Source organism: Doryrhamphus excisus, linkage group LG9 (genome assembly GCF_037039965.1).
Source record: "Doryrhamphus excisus strain RoL-2023G ecotype Guam linkage group LG9, RoL_Dexc_Guam_v1.1, whole genome shotgun sequence".
NCBI classification, from domain to species: Eukaryota; Metazoa; Chordata; class Actinopteri; order Syngnathiformes; family Syngnathidae; genus Doryrhamphus; species Doryrhamphus excisus.
In genome coordinates this window covers 11177404-11194989 of record NC_136365.1, presented here as the reverse complement: position 1 = coordinate 11194989, position 17586 = coordinate 11177404, and the positions used below count along the sequence as shown (strand labels likewise).

At 45.3% G+C, this 17586-nt stretch overlaps 1 protein-coding gene across 1 annotated transcript in view; it reads left to right on the top strand.

Moving 5' to 3' along the window:
* LOC131142006 (protein ELFN1-like) overlaps positions 1-17586 on the top strand; it is a 73401-nt gene that overhangs the window by 47451 nt on the left and 8364 nt on the right. The gene's annotated exons all lie outside the window — the stretch shown is intronic.

The window sequence follows — 17586 nt, the reverse complement described above, 5'->3', positions numbered from 1 at the left end:
TTTGCATTTTGGTAATTAGTATTTTCTGTGTGGCTCCACCAACGGAAACACTTTAAAGCCACTGTGGTCATGAATAACAATAAGTATTCATACTACGTATGTATTCATACCTATGGACAATTTGGAGTCGCCAATTAACCTAGCATGTTTTTGGAATGGGGGAGGAAGCCCCTTTCCAAAAACAATGAATTCATAAATGATTGTCATTTCATGTTCTATGTAGTATTGTGGTCAGTAGGCATCAGTAATGTGAGGAGACATGGTATTACACTGCATGGAGACTGACTACTGAGCTAGCAGAGCCATGGCTGAGACAGACACGCCATGGCTGAGATGAACAAACATGCCATGACTAAGACAGACACGGCATGGCTGAGATGGACAAAAATGCGATGGCTAAGACAGACACGCCATGGCTGAGATGGACGAACATGCCATGGCTGAGACCGACACGCCATGGCTGAGATGGACAAACATGCCATGACTGTGACAGACACGCCATGGCTGAAATGAACGAACATGCCATGGCTGAAACAGACACAGCATGGCTGAGATGGATGTGCCATGGCTGAGACAGACATGCCATGGCTGAGACGAACAAAAATGCCATGGCTAAGACAGACATGCCACGGCTGAGATGGACGAACATGCCATGGCTGAGACAGACATGCCATGGCTGAGACGGACATGCCTTGGCAGTCATCGTTCTTTCTTTTCAGCAGAGCACTGAGGGCATTTGACTGAACTGCTCTTCAGCAGAAAAACAAACGCTGGCTTTTACTATTTACGGAAGGACAGCAGTGATAAGCACCTTGCAGCTTAGTCACGGCCCACCCCTTCAGGATGAGACGAGTACTGCGTCCTTTGTGTCACAGTGCCATGAAAGACGTTTGGCATGTTCCTGCAACATGAAATTATTGCCACATGCTGACCAAGGCTCAGTGCGCTCACTGAGTGCACTCAGACTGCGCACTAAGCCAAGACAAGAGGCGGGCAGCAGCCTCGCCTGTTCAGCTGTCAGCGGTGGAAGAGGACAGGGCACAAGAGGACCGCTCGCTAGTGGTCGTCCATGCTGTGAATGGGTCTCGCCTCTTCTAGCCGCCAATTAGAGATCGCTTTCCGTCACCGTGACGGCTAATTAGTGACTCAGCATGCGCTTTCGCAGTAACATAGCCTGGCATGTCAGGTTTCTTGGGGGGGGGGGGGGGGGGGATGAGCAGTGAGTGGAGTTTTTTTCTGCCCCTGCTCGTGGCGACCGTGCATGCCAACGTACAACATGTGATGTTTGCAGCGTGGGTAAAAGATTAAGTAGCGGCGTGCTAATGAGCTGTTCCAGCCGGCATCCTGAATGCGTGCTAAAGTCTTTTAATTGTCTCCCTCAGTGCTGAGCTGAACAAAAATCAACTCATCAAAAGGCGCTGAGATTTCTTTGTAAAAGTTTCTGCCGTCCCACCTCTGGATTTGCATAAACATGTCAAAGTTGCTTCCCTGGCAGCGAGCGACAGTCTGCGACACAAACACAAAGAACCTTTAAGCGCTCGTTTGTCTCTCGCTCCTCCTGGTTTCAAACTTCATCTGGTCTTCCAGCGAACAGTCAAATGTTTATTTCAGCACCAAGCTGCAGAATGCAAACTAGCCAGGAAACAGCATCTGCTCAAATACAGGATCTTTGACTGACATTTTAGTTTTTAAAAACAGCCCAATGTTGGTTTTAGTTGGAGGATCTTTGACTAGCAGGTTGACTTATGTTGTTTTCTGTTGCTGTTTTCAAGATCTTGGACTAGTATGCTTGCATTAGCTTCTTAAAAAGTGGGCTGTAGTTATTTTTTTACGCCAAAAATGCATTTGATGGTAGTCACCCTCTTTGGCAATACGACCCAACAAAATGCTAACATTCAGCTAGCATCCTGCAGCCACACACAGATAGTTATATAGATAGATAAGTGTTACCTAACTGACATTCAGTGAGAGTCAGGCCGCCATGACCGGCTCACCGTGCCCCGAGCATTCCTTGCCTCCGTCCGATGAAGATGTCCTACTGATGGAGACCAGCTGACTCACGATCCATGCTGGTGGACCCCCAGGTTCCTACGGGTGGGCGGGTGTGTGATGAGCCGCAGGGCCCCGGTCCCCCTTGAAGCCACTGGATGGTTCTGGTACGCGTGTGGGGTGTCACAGCGTGTCTTCTATTTTTAACTCATTGACTTGAGAGCCTGCTCGTGCTTTGGGATGACGCCTCGTCCATCTTTGTTGTCATCTTTCACCCGAATGACTTTCATTTGTCACGAGCATGTGTACCGCGTGTGTAGCACGTGTGTGTCTTTTTGTTGTGTGCCAGAGTCAGGGGTTGAGGTGGTGTTTTAAAAATCTCATGTCTGGATGCTAATCATGCAATCCCTAAAGACACACTCATTCTTCTACTGTACTATACTGTGGTACTGTACTATACTGTGGTACTGTACTATATAGTGGTACTGTACTATACTGTCATACTGTACTATACTGTGGTCCTGTACTATACTGTGGTACTGTACTATACTGTCGTACTGTGCTATACTGTGTTACTGTACTACACTGTGGTATTGTACTATACTGTCACACTGTACTATACTGTGGTACTGTACTATACTGTGGGACTGTACTATACTGTCACACTGTACTGTACTGTGGTACTGTACTATGCTGTGGTACTGTACTATACTGTCATACTGTACTATGCTGTGGCATTGTACTATACTGCCATACTGTACTATACTGTAGTACTGTACTACGTATACTGTGGTATTGTACTATACTGTGGTATTGTACTATACTGTGGTATTGTACTATACTGTCATACTGTACTATACTGTGGTACTCTACTATATTGTGGTACTGTACTATACTGTCATACTGTACTATAATGTGGTACTGTACTATATAGTGGTACTGTACTATACTGTCATACTTTACTATACTGTGGTACTGTACTATACTGTGGGGCTGTACTATACTCTCACATTGTACTATACTGTGGTACTGTACTATACCGTGGGACTGTGCTATACTGTCACACTGTACTATACTGTGGTACTGTACTATACTGTTATACTGTACTATGCTGTGGTATTGTACTATACTGCCATACTGTACTATACTGTGGTACTGTACTATACTGTCATACTGTATTATACTGTGGTACTGTACTATATTGTCACACTTTACTATTCTGTCATACAGTACAGTATAGGCATCAAAGTATTGGTACTCACTAGGGGTGTGGCAATCGATTGGCCACTGATCGGCCGATATGTGAAGTGAAAAAGCATGGCATCGATATCGGCTAATACTTGCTTTAAAACGCAGATCCCACCTTTCGATCAGCTCCGCCCCCCTTGCATTTGGGGACCAACACTTATCACGGTTTGAGGTTAGCGATGTGATGTGAACGCCCCGGTTCCAACACAGTGGGTGCTTGTCCGTCTTGGCACTTCCCTGGTTCGGGTGTCCAATGAGGGCGCACTGCTCGGGTGGACCATGACAACTGAGCGCTTGAAACACGCACCGTGCACACTGATACCAGCAGTGGGAACAAGGAGGAGTGCTGGCATTGGCTTAGTTGGGATAGAAATATGCTATGGAAATAAATGTTCCAAAGATGAGTAACTCTTGGCCATATTCATGTTGTAAAAGTCACCCTCACAAGCCACCCGAGTAACTTCAACTGGCTCCCTTTGGAAGTCCAGAAGGTTCTTGAGGCCCTGCTTTTACGGTCTGTACTCATACTGAAAATCATGATCAAACAAGTTTTTGCCCTCCACGGGTAGGGTTCCGTCCTCCCAGAAGCTTTTGTCAACATCAGAGACAGGAAGCGAGTGTTGCTTTCAGGACCGCAGAGCTGTCAAACATAAAGAGAAACAATGAAACTTTATTGTAGCACAAAGATGGTCAGTAAAGATGGAAAGCCTGGTATAAATTCACCCATTCCAACATTTTTCCAAGCGCCGCCCCCACCTCCTGTGGTAGACATAGCTGTCCTGGGATTGACCTTCTAGAAGCCTTTTTTTTCACTGCTGGCCTCCTTTCAGGCTTTTATTATGGCGGGGACAATGAAATGGTCTGTTGCTTTGACATGCTTTTTCTTGATCATTTTTTAAGGCCAGAGAATGTGTCAGAAAGGTACAAAAGTAAGAAATGAATAACCAAAGATGCTAGCAGGGACGTCTGTAGGAACCCGAGCTTTGGCATCAAGGTAGGAAGACGCTAGCGGAGCTTTCACTGTCTTTTCCTTTTCAAAAGTACACATTCTGCGGCGCCACTGGAAATATTCCACACACGAGCGCGTGCTGATACGCCAAGTGCACAGCGGCTCAGAAGAGGATGCTCCAGACGTGCGTCTCCGCCGCAGTGACGCCGTTGTAGTAAAGCACAGCCCATCATCAGACGCAGGACACCACTTGTTTCATTCTGCCTTCAGGCGGAAGATGCAGATGAAAAGAAAGACGCTTTCCGTCCTCAGGCAGGAAGTGCACAAACCAACACGCAGCCGGCTGACTTGTGGAGGTGGGCGGGGCTTTGTGATCACTTCTGCTTGGACCTTCATCACTCTTGGATTAGATCAGTGTCATCATCCTTGTTACCATTTCAACCTCTGCAGCCCCTTTGTCCCTGTGTGTGTGTGTGTGTGTGTGTGTGCACATGTCAGGCGGGGTGTGAATAATGAGGTGATTTTTATTCGTCCTCCCTGTCCCCTCGCCCTGTCAGGACCACTGATTCAATTTGTATGTGCGGCTAGAAAGAGCAATTGTGGGACTGTGTGTGTGTGTGTGTGTGTGTGTGAGTGCTATGCACGTGTTCTTGTCTTTCTATAACATAACTCCTAACACCCTACCCTTATTGGGGTCGATCCTGAAATATCGATACTTCCGATACCATTCTTCATACTCTGAAATGGACTCTCAAGTCCAAATATGGCTACTTTTGCTACTTGAGTCATTGGAGGTAAACAGAGCCGTGTGTGAAGTGTCAAAGTTTTCATCCTTAAAGTAGTTGACATATGATTTTGGATTTTTTTTTTTGTTAAAGACACAACCTATCGCATCACATATTTCATATGATTTTGTTCCCTGTTTTTCTTTTTTGTTAAAGACACAACCTATCACATCACATATTTTATATGATTTTGTTCCCTGTTTTTCTCTTGTCGTATATATCTGGCTATATTGCTAAGACATTAAACTTTAAGAGGAAGGATTTTGTACCAAATTATCCACATTTGGGGGGGGGGGGGACAGCCACCTGAAATGGTTAAAAAAGGGCAAAAGCTTCCTCAGAGACCTCCATGGCATCACAGCATCTGCTGGGAGCCTGTGCCCGAATACAGTGCACCTTGCTAGGCCACAGCAGGTGGCTCCTCCCCCTCTATACTCTGGTTCTCCTGGTAGTAGTCATGTCATGGTATTTCATTAGGACTAATCCTCATTTCTTCCACTCCTTCTTACCTCCACATGTGTGTACTAGCTACTTTCATCTAACAATAAAGATTTAAAAGCTATCTGTACCATGTTGGTATTAACAAACAGGATGTTATCAGTTTGAAAAAAGATAACGTAACTCTCATTTTTTGATGTGCATTTCACAGACCACGAAAAAATATGTGGTGGCCGGCCAAATCTTAGGATAGGATTAGGGTTAGGGTTGGGCTAAGGTTAAGGATTAGGGTTGAGGTTGAGATAGGGCTAGAAATTAGGCTTCGGTTTAGGATCGGGCTAGGAATTAGGGTTAGGGATTAAGGTTATGATATTTTATCTGTCTACCGTGTCCAGTCTTATCGGCCAGCACCTTTAGGGTGGGGTGTTATTCTTTCACCATGACAAGCAGCTTGTACACACATCACACAATCACATGTGTGTGTGTGTGTTTTGTGTGTGTGTGTGTGTGTAGAGCACTACTACACAATAATAGCACGCTGGTTAAAGTAACTGAAGGCGATGACAACGCATCTTGAATATGCGTCATGCAATGTTGTGCTCGTCGACCATAAATGTTTCTTTCAAAATAAAACCACAGCTGGATGCTGAAAGGGGACAAGGACACGGGGAAGAGGAGACACGGCGGGGAAGAGGAGTGATGGAAGGAAGCAGTTAGTCAAGGAACCAAGAGGAAGACGTTGAAAGAGGAGGTGGAGCTAGGAAGTAAGGAGAAGAGAATGGGAAGGAAGGAACTATAAAAGCTGTGGTTATTTTTTTGCAGCGCTCCCCTTTTGGAGATACAATTATTTTTGTACAATTAAATGATGATGATGATGCCATGTTTGCGTGAAAGATGAGGAAGAGGAAGAGCGTGTCGGGTAGGGTGGAACAGGCTGACCATTTCACATTGCTAATTGGATGAGTGCATTTCCTCCCATCAGGAGCTGGGGGGGGGGGGGGTACTGATGGCTTTTCTCATGTCCAATATGCATTCATCTCTAACCTTCTTCACGCTACAACATTTTATAGCAATATGAAAACTGAATATTTTCTCTGGTGCCTAAAGGCTTAATAATGAAACCTGCTCATGCGAGCCCCGCGCCCCCGTCATAACGCGGGCGCCACCCCAGTTTGACAACAACTGTACTCAAGGAAAGACAAGTGAGAAAATGGATATAAGCAGAGCAATCAGGAACCAAGGGCAGATGCAAAAATGAATGAGATAGATAGGGAGGTAGTGAGGATCCTACACAAGGATTTAGGAGACAGGACAAAGGATGTAGTTTCAAGGATGAGTAAGCACAGAGGGACCAAGTTGAGGAATGAGCCAGCAAGGACCTGAGGGAAGGAGAGAAAGGATCCGGGGGGTGGAGGGAAGAAAGGAGAAGCAAGGAATCAAGGAAAGTAGTGATGAATAAAAGGCAACATTCCAACACTAAACGGCAGGTAGAAAAATAGAAGAATAGAATAGAATAAAATAGAATAGAATAGAATAGAATACAAGAAGGTAAATAAGATATATCTATCTGTCGGTGTGTCTAAGTGCTTTACGGAAAGGGTGAGATCACTTCAAAATCTCAAATCATTCCATAAAATAAAATCAGGACATAAAAAGTCAAAGTGGTCCCGGGATTGACCCCTGGGGAACACCACAGGTTATAAAAACGTCTATTTCAGTGCACTTTTATGTTAGAATATATAGAACTTCTTACCATATCTACATGTGTTGCTTTATAAAATATCAAAGTGGCAAATTTCTATCCCCGACCCCCCGCCCCCAAAGGCCGTTGCCCCCTCCACACACAGAAATATTCCATCCATGAGGTGTAGAGAAGTAGAGCAAATAGACGAAGAGTTGTTGTGTCATCATGACAACGCATCTGCTGGGGGGGGGGTCGGATGCTGACGATGCAGGACTACAGTATTTATCTGGGCCACGCTGATGATGATGATGATGATGATGATGATGATTAAGTGAGCGCTCTGAGCTGTTTTTAAATCCTCACGTCAGCCCTCATTTAACGTGCCCGCCATCAACTCCAAACTTGTGGAGCTCGCTCTGCCGCCTCCCATGCACCGTTCCTTTATTTTGAAAGAAGCCACAGTACACGTCCTGTATCCTGTATTCTGTAGATTACATCAAATGGGGCGTGTGTTGGAGGGAGAGCAGTTGTGTCGCTTTGTGTCACGTGACTGAAGGTCCATCAGAGCGTGACTCTGCCACATTTGTGCTTGGCAGAGGTAAACACACGTTACAAAGAGGACAAACAAACAAAATCAATCACAAAAGTTTGGCGGCACGGCGCGGTGCATGGGCCGGGAGCTGCTGCCTAACAGACGGGGCTTGCTGTGGGTGTGTACCAGTGTGTGTTTGTCTTATCCAAACACACAAAGCTCTGCAGAGCTTGGGTTTTCATTTCAAGTGGCTACATGCTGCAGGACCGCCACAGATTAGCAGGCCAAAAATGAGCATCATGCGTTGTGTCCAGAAGCATCCACGACGAACTTCCTTCGATGCAGGAAGTTCATCAACACACACACACGTGGATTATTTTTCATCTTCAGCCTCGTCAGATATTTTCCATCCATTTAATCCTCCCCTCTCCGTGATCCGCAGGCTGACGAATGACTAATAGAATAAATCCCTCCTTGACTCCACACGTGTCAGTCAGACCATGACGCTGCTGGCCCTTTAAGAGCGAGGAAAGTGAGTGAGGTGTGTAGGAAGATGGAATGGAACACGCAACCAAGCCGCTGCTGTCAAGCAATGGTGGACACGGTAGCGGCACCTCTTCGTGGTTACTTATGCTCAGAAACACACCAACCGCCTACACAACCATGGTTTTGAAGCACAGTGGTGAAGCTGGCCAAGGTCAAAGGTCATGTCAGTGGGTCCAGCAGTTGTAATATTCAAGGGGTCCTACCGGACTAGGGTGTCCTAACCTTTTCCCTCCACATGGAGAAAAATGACAGTGATATTTTGTACAGCAACACATGGAGACCAAGGTTAGGGTTGGGGCTAGGATTAGGTGTCCGGGTTCAGAGGTCAGGGTTAGGATTAGTATAAGGGGTTAGGAGTTAGAGGTTAGGATTAGGATTACAGGTTAGGGTTAGAATAAAGGGTTAGGAGTTAGGATTAGGATTCCGAGTTAAGGTTAATATAAGGGGTTAGCATTTAGGGGTTAGGATTACGGGTTAGGTTTAGTATAAGGGGTTAGTAGTTAGGGGTTAGGATTAGGATTATGGTTTAGGGTTAGTATAAGGGGTTAGTAGTTAGGGGTTAGGATTAGGATTATGGTTTAGGGTTAGTATAAGGGGTTAGTAGTTAGGGGTTAGGATTAGGATTACAGGTTAGCGTTTGTATAAGGGGTTGCATTTAGGGGTTAGGATTGCGGGTTAGGTTTAGTATAAGGGGTTAGTAGTTAGGGGTTATGATTAGGATTAGGATTATGGGTTATGGTTTAGTATAAAGGGTTAATAGTTAGGTGTTAGGATTAGGATTATGGGTTAGGGTTAGTATAAGGGGTTAGGATCAGGATAAAAGGTTAGGGTTAGGTTTTAATATAAGGGGTTAGTAGTTAGGGGTTAGGATTACAGGTTATGGTTTAGTATGAGGGTTTACTAGTTAGGGGTCAGGATTAGGATTGAAAATATCCTTTAATTATCTTTGTTTTGTATTCTGTACCAAGACATCTTTTCCCCTCCAATTGGTTTGCACAAACAAGGAAATATGCGGCTGTGAAGAAGAGAAGGCTTGAAGCTGAAAAGAATAAAAGGATGCTTTGTCGCTGCCACTCACAGTCTTTGACAGCAACCACTCAAACAGCTGTTAGCACTGTGTGTGTGTGTGTGTGTGTGTGCGTTTGTTTGTATTTGTGTGCGGGCACATGGGCTATCAGATGCTGCAGCTCCCCACTTCCTGTTAGGAAGCCCATCTGTCCTGAAAAGAAACTAACAGCTAGCTCGCATTAGCATTGAAAGTTTAAGGCTCAACAAGACACATTCAACGTCTTACTGGCAGTAGACCACCAAGAAATGTTGTTGGTTTGCTGCTATGGCAACAGGAACATTCATACACGACACCTGGCTGCATGAAACAATCCCTTCAGAATAAAAGCACACTATTAAACCTGGAGGATCTTCAACAGAGGTGGATTGGAGTTAGGAACATCAAGTGTTTGTGTCTTAAATTGCAAGTTTAATTCCACGTGATTGCAGGAAATGGTCATGTGTGGACCTATTCTATTCATGATTACCCACTATATTGGGTAATAGGAGTTTAAAGATGACTATAGGGCTCTTATTTCATGTCTAGAGGGCTCTAATCATGTTACAATGTATTTAGAAGGTGGTAAACAGGTTTTCTATGTCTTATTTCCTCATATTATCGCTACTATATTGGATAATAGGAATCAAAAGGAGACTATAGGGGTGTTATAAGGGGTGCCTTTTCACAAGAGTACAAAGAGTACTCTTTTGAGCAACGCCCCCCCCCCCCCCCCCCCCCTTAAAAAGAGTACAATCCCAAATGAAAAATGTTGATAGGTCCATGACCAACTGACCCAATACAGCCAGGAAATTCGAACATGTCCAATCTAATCCAATAGTGTTCTCTGGCTGTATTTTGGGACTCTGGTCAATCAGTCACTGCCCATCAACATTGAGGAGATAAAATCTTCTTTGAAATGATGGACACAACCCTTGAACTCAACTCAATGCGAAGTATGCAATAAAGATGCCACAACTGTTTTGAAAAGGCTTAACAATCACACCTATAGTCTAGTCAGTGTATCACAGGAAGTGAAAATCACATTGATTGTTACTGCACTGTCCACAAAGTCAAATTCACCACCACAGAGTAATTCAGAAAATGGCAATCACAGCCAGGTCCATGCCCAAATATAGAAAATAAACACAGAGCTGGCAAATAGATTCAGGATGGTCGGTTTAGTTTTGATCTTCTCCATTTTCGCAACGGCACTTCGGAACAAATCCGCCCTGCTCGATTCCTTCGATTTGGAACCTTTCCAAGTCGCCTGGCCAGCCGCGACAGCGTCCTTCCGCTTTCTTTCCGAACGCACAAAGCAGTAAACATTGATGTATTGTTCGTATGCATTGCTCGGTGAGCGATGAATGGCAGTAATTCCGTTTTTGATGAACGAAAATAGGTAATCGAAATCACCGGGGTCGGCCATTGTCTGATTGTTGTGTTGGAATGCAAAGCACGCAGAGCTACGTGGAGTATCGCGTGGACTGGTACGCTCTCGCGCTAGCATACGACGACAGGGGACCAGTCTATTCGCGCTAAAATTTGACTGCGTCCCGCGGTTCGAACATACAGACATCGACATTTTCTGGTTTTCAAAAAAGCGTACGTTGATGTCTTAACCCCCTCCCCCCCTCGTACGGTTTGTACGCTCGTGAAAATGTTGAAAATTATGGATGGCCCCTAAGTCAGGCCTGGATCACCTCCTGGGATTACTTCATGTCTTTCCCACACTTGGATCATGTGACGCAATGCGGGCGCCTTCAGTCAAGTTTTTCTACACCAAACTCATCCCAGCATGCTTTGAGGGGCCGTGTCATATGACGAGACAACAGATGGACAAATGAGACAAAGATGGTGGCCGCTGTTCTTGTTGCAGTGGAGCGTGTCCACCAAAGGTTTAACCGGGCATCTTCACTTCCATGCATCTCTTCGAGCAAGCCTGCTTAGACCAGCATCACTTTCATGCTCTCTTCCTTCATACATCATCATGGATGCATGTGTTTGTGTGTTTGTGTTGATGCTGTCCATCAGTGTGTGTGCAAAAGAAAGAGGCTGACAAATCCTTTTATGTCACGGCGTGCACATGGAGGCTACACAGCGTGGCTTTACACATGCTTATCTTCAGCATGTGTGTGTGTGCACTTGGCCAAGAGTGTGAAATCCTATTACATGTGTGAAAGCCCTCTTTGGCCCCATGCAGACGACACACATGTACTCTTTGTGTAGCGGTGTATCATCACATACTTTTCACTTGTTGTGTTTACACCAAATGAAAGTGAGAAGAATCATTTTGGCTACATTTGTTTATTGCATGTTCCTTTCATGAGGAACAAGGTCAAGGCCAAAGTCAAAGACATGCTAAGACATATTGATATTTTACTGAGGGCTGCACAACGGTCGAGTGGTTAGCATGTAGGCCTTACAGCTAGGAGATCGAGTTCGATTCCACCCTCGGTCATCTCTGTGTGGAGTTTGCCTGTTCTCCCCGTGCATGCGTGGGTTTCCTCCCACATTCACACACACGTTAGCTTAATCGGCCATTCCAAATTGTCCACAGGTATGAATGTGAGTGGGAATTGTCTATATGTGCCCTGTGATTGGCCGGCGACCAATCCAGGGTGTACCCCGCCCCCAAAGTGAATGAATGAATTAATATTTTACTGAAAAAACATTCCACATATATAAATATAGATATAGGATTGCATGTAAATAAAAGGAATATTTTCATATGTACCGCATAGAAAACCTGTTTGTGCCTTTCTAAATACACTTTTAACATGATTAGAGCCCTTCAGACATGAAATAACACCCCTATAGTCACTGGCATAGTGACTATGTGCATTGATACCCATACCTTTGCTAGTTCTGTCAACAACACCAGCAGCATAGAGCGACATACAGCAACAACACTTCAGATGTCGGCTATCCTTGGGATGGCTGTGTCTTCCAGCACAAGACGTGCGCTCCAGTCATCAGGTAAAAAATGCTAACGGCACACCAGCATCTTGTTGAGTCTTGATAGCCAAATGGAGAGCCTGGATTCATTCTTTGGATTCTTCCATCTGTGAATGATGCTGAGACCAGCGGCTAGCGGCTAGCGAGGCATCGTGTTAGTCTGCCAGATAAACATACGTTTTGTTAACTGCTACAATAACAATATGGCTGGAGATTATGTAATGGCTATAGCGTCAAAACTTTGTGTATTTTCCATGACGTCCCTTGTTAGCTAGCTCATATTAACTTGTTTTGTGGTGCTAAAATGCACAGAAAAGGGACAGAAATATGTGTTTGTGTTTCACAAAGCTGCAATTTTGCTTCAGTTTGCGTGCATTCTCCAGTTAGCGTACAATATGGTCGTGTTATGAATACACTGAGTGAGTCCCATCTGTATTTTTTATCAAAATGTTTCAAAATGTCTTCACGTGTTAGCATCTTAATTAGCTGAGCAAAATGCCAATCAGTCTTTGACTCAAAAACAAAACACGATGTTGTACTTTTCCCATGATACTTTCCATGCATACACATGATGAAGGAACATTTAAGCTGACCTTTGATCTTCACTCAAGACCTGATTGTTGCCAAAGACACGTCCCCCTTATGTCTTCTATGATAATTTACATTAGCAAGTTTATTAAATCCTACCCCTCCATCTGGTACTTTTACAGTAACTGTAATCAGTAACTGTTACATTTGTTCACTTCCTGCTTTCTTACCATAATTTAAGTTTTTTTAGAACTTTTTTAGTTTTTACAATTTAAAATTTTTTAATTTTTTTTGTCACGTACCGAAGTACAAGGTGATATGACCATACAAAGACATAATGGGTACCATAGTAAGTGTCAATATAGTGATATATATAGCACATCATGACTGGTTCAAGACTCTTCATCCTTGTATTTAGCAAATGTGTGGGTAAAGGTAATGATGCGTTCCATTCAGACAACATCCTGTGTGTAGTGAATGTGTGTTGTGTGCTTTGATACTGTGCAGTTGACGTCCTCCTTCTTGAAATGTAAATGTTGATAAATAAAAAAATAAAAAAAAGGAAGTAGCCCTTAAGGTCAGGCATCAAGAATATTTATTCTTTTCCCGGCAGCACCAAGTCGGCACATGAAACTCTTCATTTCCACAAATGTCTTCATGAGTGTGCCGACTCAGCCTCGGGCCAGCCGATGACGGGCTGGCTGATGCCTTCATGACGCCATCCTACCTTGAACTCCTCCCTTGGAGGTTGAATAGAAAGACAAGACCTAGCATGTAGGACGCATATTCCCTTTGCTCATATCAGCACCTTGGCCCCTTCCAAGACTCCACCCGGGTCCTTGGGGTTGACAAAACACTTCCAACACATCTCCAGCCGTCACTACAACACCTTTATGAAGACACGTACATATTCCTCAACACTGTCAACCATCCAATAAGGGACACCATCCATGTCGTGTACAAGGTTATGAATATAAGACGACCGCGGGAGATTGAAACAAAAGAGCACCAGAAAAGAAGGGCAAAATACGGGATGCAAAATGCTTTGCTTCATAGAATCATTGTTTGGATGAATGTTTGGAAAGGATCGAAATAAATTGTCTGAAGTTGTCTTGGTGTTTAAAAAAACAAGTTTGATGTCTTAGAAATGCCGTGCCATCATTACTTCTTTGTCTTAAATATTCTGATAAATTACTGTTGATTTTTCCTGTTATTGATGTTTTATTTAACATTTTTGGGATTTGGATTTGATTCCTGGAACATGACTGAAACAATTTCTGCTGTTTTGTTATTTGTAGTTTTCCTGTAAAAATAACGCCCACCTAAAGGTCGATAGTGGGAGCGGTGTGAGGTGATGACAGGAGGGTGTGTCCCAGATCGTCCCCTCACCTCTGCTTCCCGTCCCTTTTTTGTTCCCTTTCTACCCCCTTTCTACGTCGCATCTCCCATGCCCCCCACCCCCTGTTGGAGGAGTACTTTACATGAACGGCGGATGGACGCTCGCATGTTGAGGTGTGATGAGTACGTGATCAAGCTTGTTTGGATCGTTCTTGCCTGTCGGCAGCCGGCCAGCAGGCACTTGAAGGCTTGTAGAATAGAAATGTCTGTCACGCTCCGTCTTGCCGTGTCTCTTATAGAAGTGTCCATCACAGCCAGACCCCCTACCCCCCACCCCATCCCTCCTCCAGTTTCTAATCCCAGAGGCAGCAGAAGGAGGAGATGTCATCAAGGATGTGTGGCGTTATTTCACTGCAAGTCAATCAATGTGATGACAGGGACTGGGAGACGGGGGGGCGGGAGGGCGGGGCCGGCTGCGTCCAGACTGGACGAGGTGCTGTCCCATGCGTCGTTGCCGTGCCGTGATGTGCGTACGCTCATGCATGTTGATGTCTGCGGTTTTCCTCAGCACCACAAAGATTTCCTGTGATTAATTTGTCCGTCTGAATGTGCCCGCTAGGATGTCAGCTTCACTCTTCTTCTCCTCCTGAAGCCACACACAACACAACCCTAACTCCCAGCCCTTACTTCCAAAAGTAACCCTAACCCCAACCCTAACTCCCAGCCTGAACCCCTAACCCTAATACCAGCCCTAACTTTCAAATGTAACCCTAACCCCAACCCTAACGCCCAGTCCTAACTCCCAACCCCTAACCCTAACTCCCAGCCTTAACTTCCAAATATAACGCCAACCCTAACCCGAAGCCATAACTCTCATTCCCAACCCTAACTCCCAACCCTAACTACCAGCCCTAACTCCGAACCCCACCTCCCAATCTCTAATCCTAACTCCCAGCCTTAACTCTCAAACCTAACTCCCAACTCTAACTCCCAACCTTAACTCCCAGCCCTAATTCCTAACCCTAACTCCAACCCCAATCCCTAACCCTAACTCCCAACTACCACTCTTAACTCCCAACCTTAACTCCCAACCCTAACTCCCAACGCCAATACCTAACCCTAACTCCCAACCCTAACTCCCAACCCTAACTCCCAACCCTAACTACCAGCCCTAACTCTGAACCCTACCTCCCAATCCCTAACCCTAACTCCCAACCCTAACTCCCAACCCTAACTCCCAGCCTTAACTCTCAACCCTAACTCCCAACTCTAACTCCCAACCTTAACTCCCAGCCCTAATTCCTAACCTTAACTCCAACCCCAATCCCTAACCCTAACTCCCACCTACCACTCTTAACTCCCAACCTTAACTCCCAACCCTAACTCCGAACCCCAATCCCTCACCATAACTCCCGAATACCACTCCTAACTCCCAACCTTCACTCCCAACCCTAACTCCCAACTCTAATTCCCAACCTTAACTCCCAGCCCTAATTCCCAACCCTAACTCCCAACCCCAATCCCTCACCCTAACTCCCAACTACCACTCCTAACTCCCAACCTTAACTCCCAACCCTAACTGCTGATCCTGTGTACAGATGGTGCAGCGGCAAGACGACTGCATCAGGATTTATTGCATTCTGAAGTGTACCGTGTCCAACTGAACCGGCCGGTTGACAGTGTTGTTTCCATGGAAACAGCCCCTTAATCTCCTTGGAGGAGGTAACAAGATTCCAGCCGTGGAGGCTGAAAGGCAGCGGGGGCGAGCGTGCCGCGGATGAACCTTCAAGATAAGGCCGGTGTGGAGCAGAGGATGCCGATGAAAGACAGAAAGAAGGGAAAAAAATGGAGCCTCTCGCCAGCTGACAACTCCCGTGGCTTCATCTCACGTTCCTCCAGCGACGCCTTTCAACGCCACTGCCGAAACCACTTTGTGAATCTCTCCGCCAGCCTTTAAGCAGACAACTTCACACCGACGAGCGCGGCGCCGCATAAAGAGCGACTGTCATGGCTGCCGGCAACAAAGAGAATACGAAGCGCGGGCGTCCGCATTTGTGACACAAATACCTCAATTATTTGGCAAGCCGGCCCAGAATAGACGCGCACATCGGCTCCAAGACAACATGCCTGCAAATACGTTCTCCCTTTCTTCTTAAGTGATCTTGTGGAGGGCTGAGAAGCTTCAGGCTTCACTCAGGAGAACATTTCACTTGATGACATTTGCTTTTTTTTTTGGACGTTTGACCTCCGTCAGAAAGTCATGAACTTGTGTGTGAAATACTTACTTTCCCAGCGCTCTTTGTCCACACTGGACTTGAAGACCCATTGTTTGAAGAAGGTTGGGGTGATGGGGTATGGGGTAAAGTATGCCCTGATCCTGCACAATGCCGTGCTAGCTCCAAGTTACACAACCCAGAAGGTGGAACGCCACTACTGGCATCCAAGGCAGTCACGGTGCTGCTGATGGTTGGCTTGGACGCTATCAATCTTTCACTAAGACATGATACTGAGGGCTGAGGAAATGTAACACGCGTGTAGCAGAAGGAACATGACTGCAGATGATGAATGATGCAACACCAACATGCACACACACACACACACACAGAGTGATGTGATACTCTGATGACAGCTGGTACAGATGCCTTTACGCTGAAAGGATACGGAGGGCCCTGCAAGGAGCACACAGTCGCTCCAAGAAGAAAGTCAAGTGGAAAGCAGATGTCCGTGTCTTCCAGCATATTCTCTTCACCCCAGTTTAACCCTCCCTGCTGACGACACCAACCCACACAGCAAAAGTCAGCATTAGAATGTTTGTATTGGATCTGGATTGCCCCCCCACCGTCAACATATTCATATAAGGTGTATAGTAAATAGACGTTTGATGCCCCCCCAGTCAGCATATTCATATAAGTTGTATAATAAATATAGTAAACAGCCATTTGATGCCCCCCCCACCGTCAACATATTCATATGGACCTCCCCAACAGTCAACATATCCATATAAGGTGTAAAATAAATAGCCGTTTGATGCCCCCCCCCCCACAGTCAACACATTCATATCAGGTGTATAATAAATATAGTAAATAGCCGTTTGATGCCTCCCCCCAGCCAACATATTCATATACGGTATATAATAAATAGCCGTTTGATAACCCCCCCAGTCAACATATTCATATGGACTCCCCCCCACAGGCAACATATCCATATAAGGTGTATAGCAAATAGCCGTTTGATGCCCCCCCCAGCTAACATATCCATATAAGTGTATAATAAATAGCCGTTTAATGGAACCCCCCACAGCCAACATATCCATGTAAGGTGTATAATAAATAGCTGTTTGATGCCCCCCCCAGTCAACATATCCATATAAGGTGTAGAATAAATAGCCGTTTGATGACCCCCCCCCCCACAGTCAACATATCCATATAAGGTGTATAATAAATAGCCGTTTGATGGCCCCCCTCCCCACAGTCAACATATTCATATAAAGTGTATGATAAATAGCCGTTTGATGGCCCCCCACAGTCAACATATTCATATAAGGTG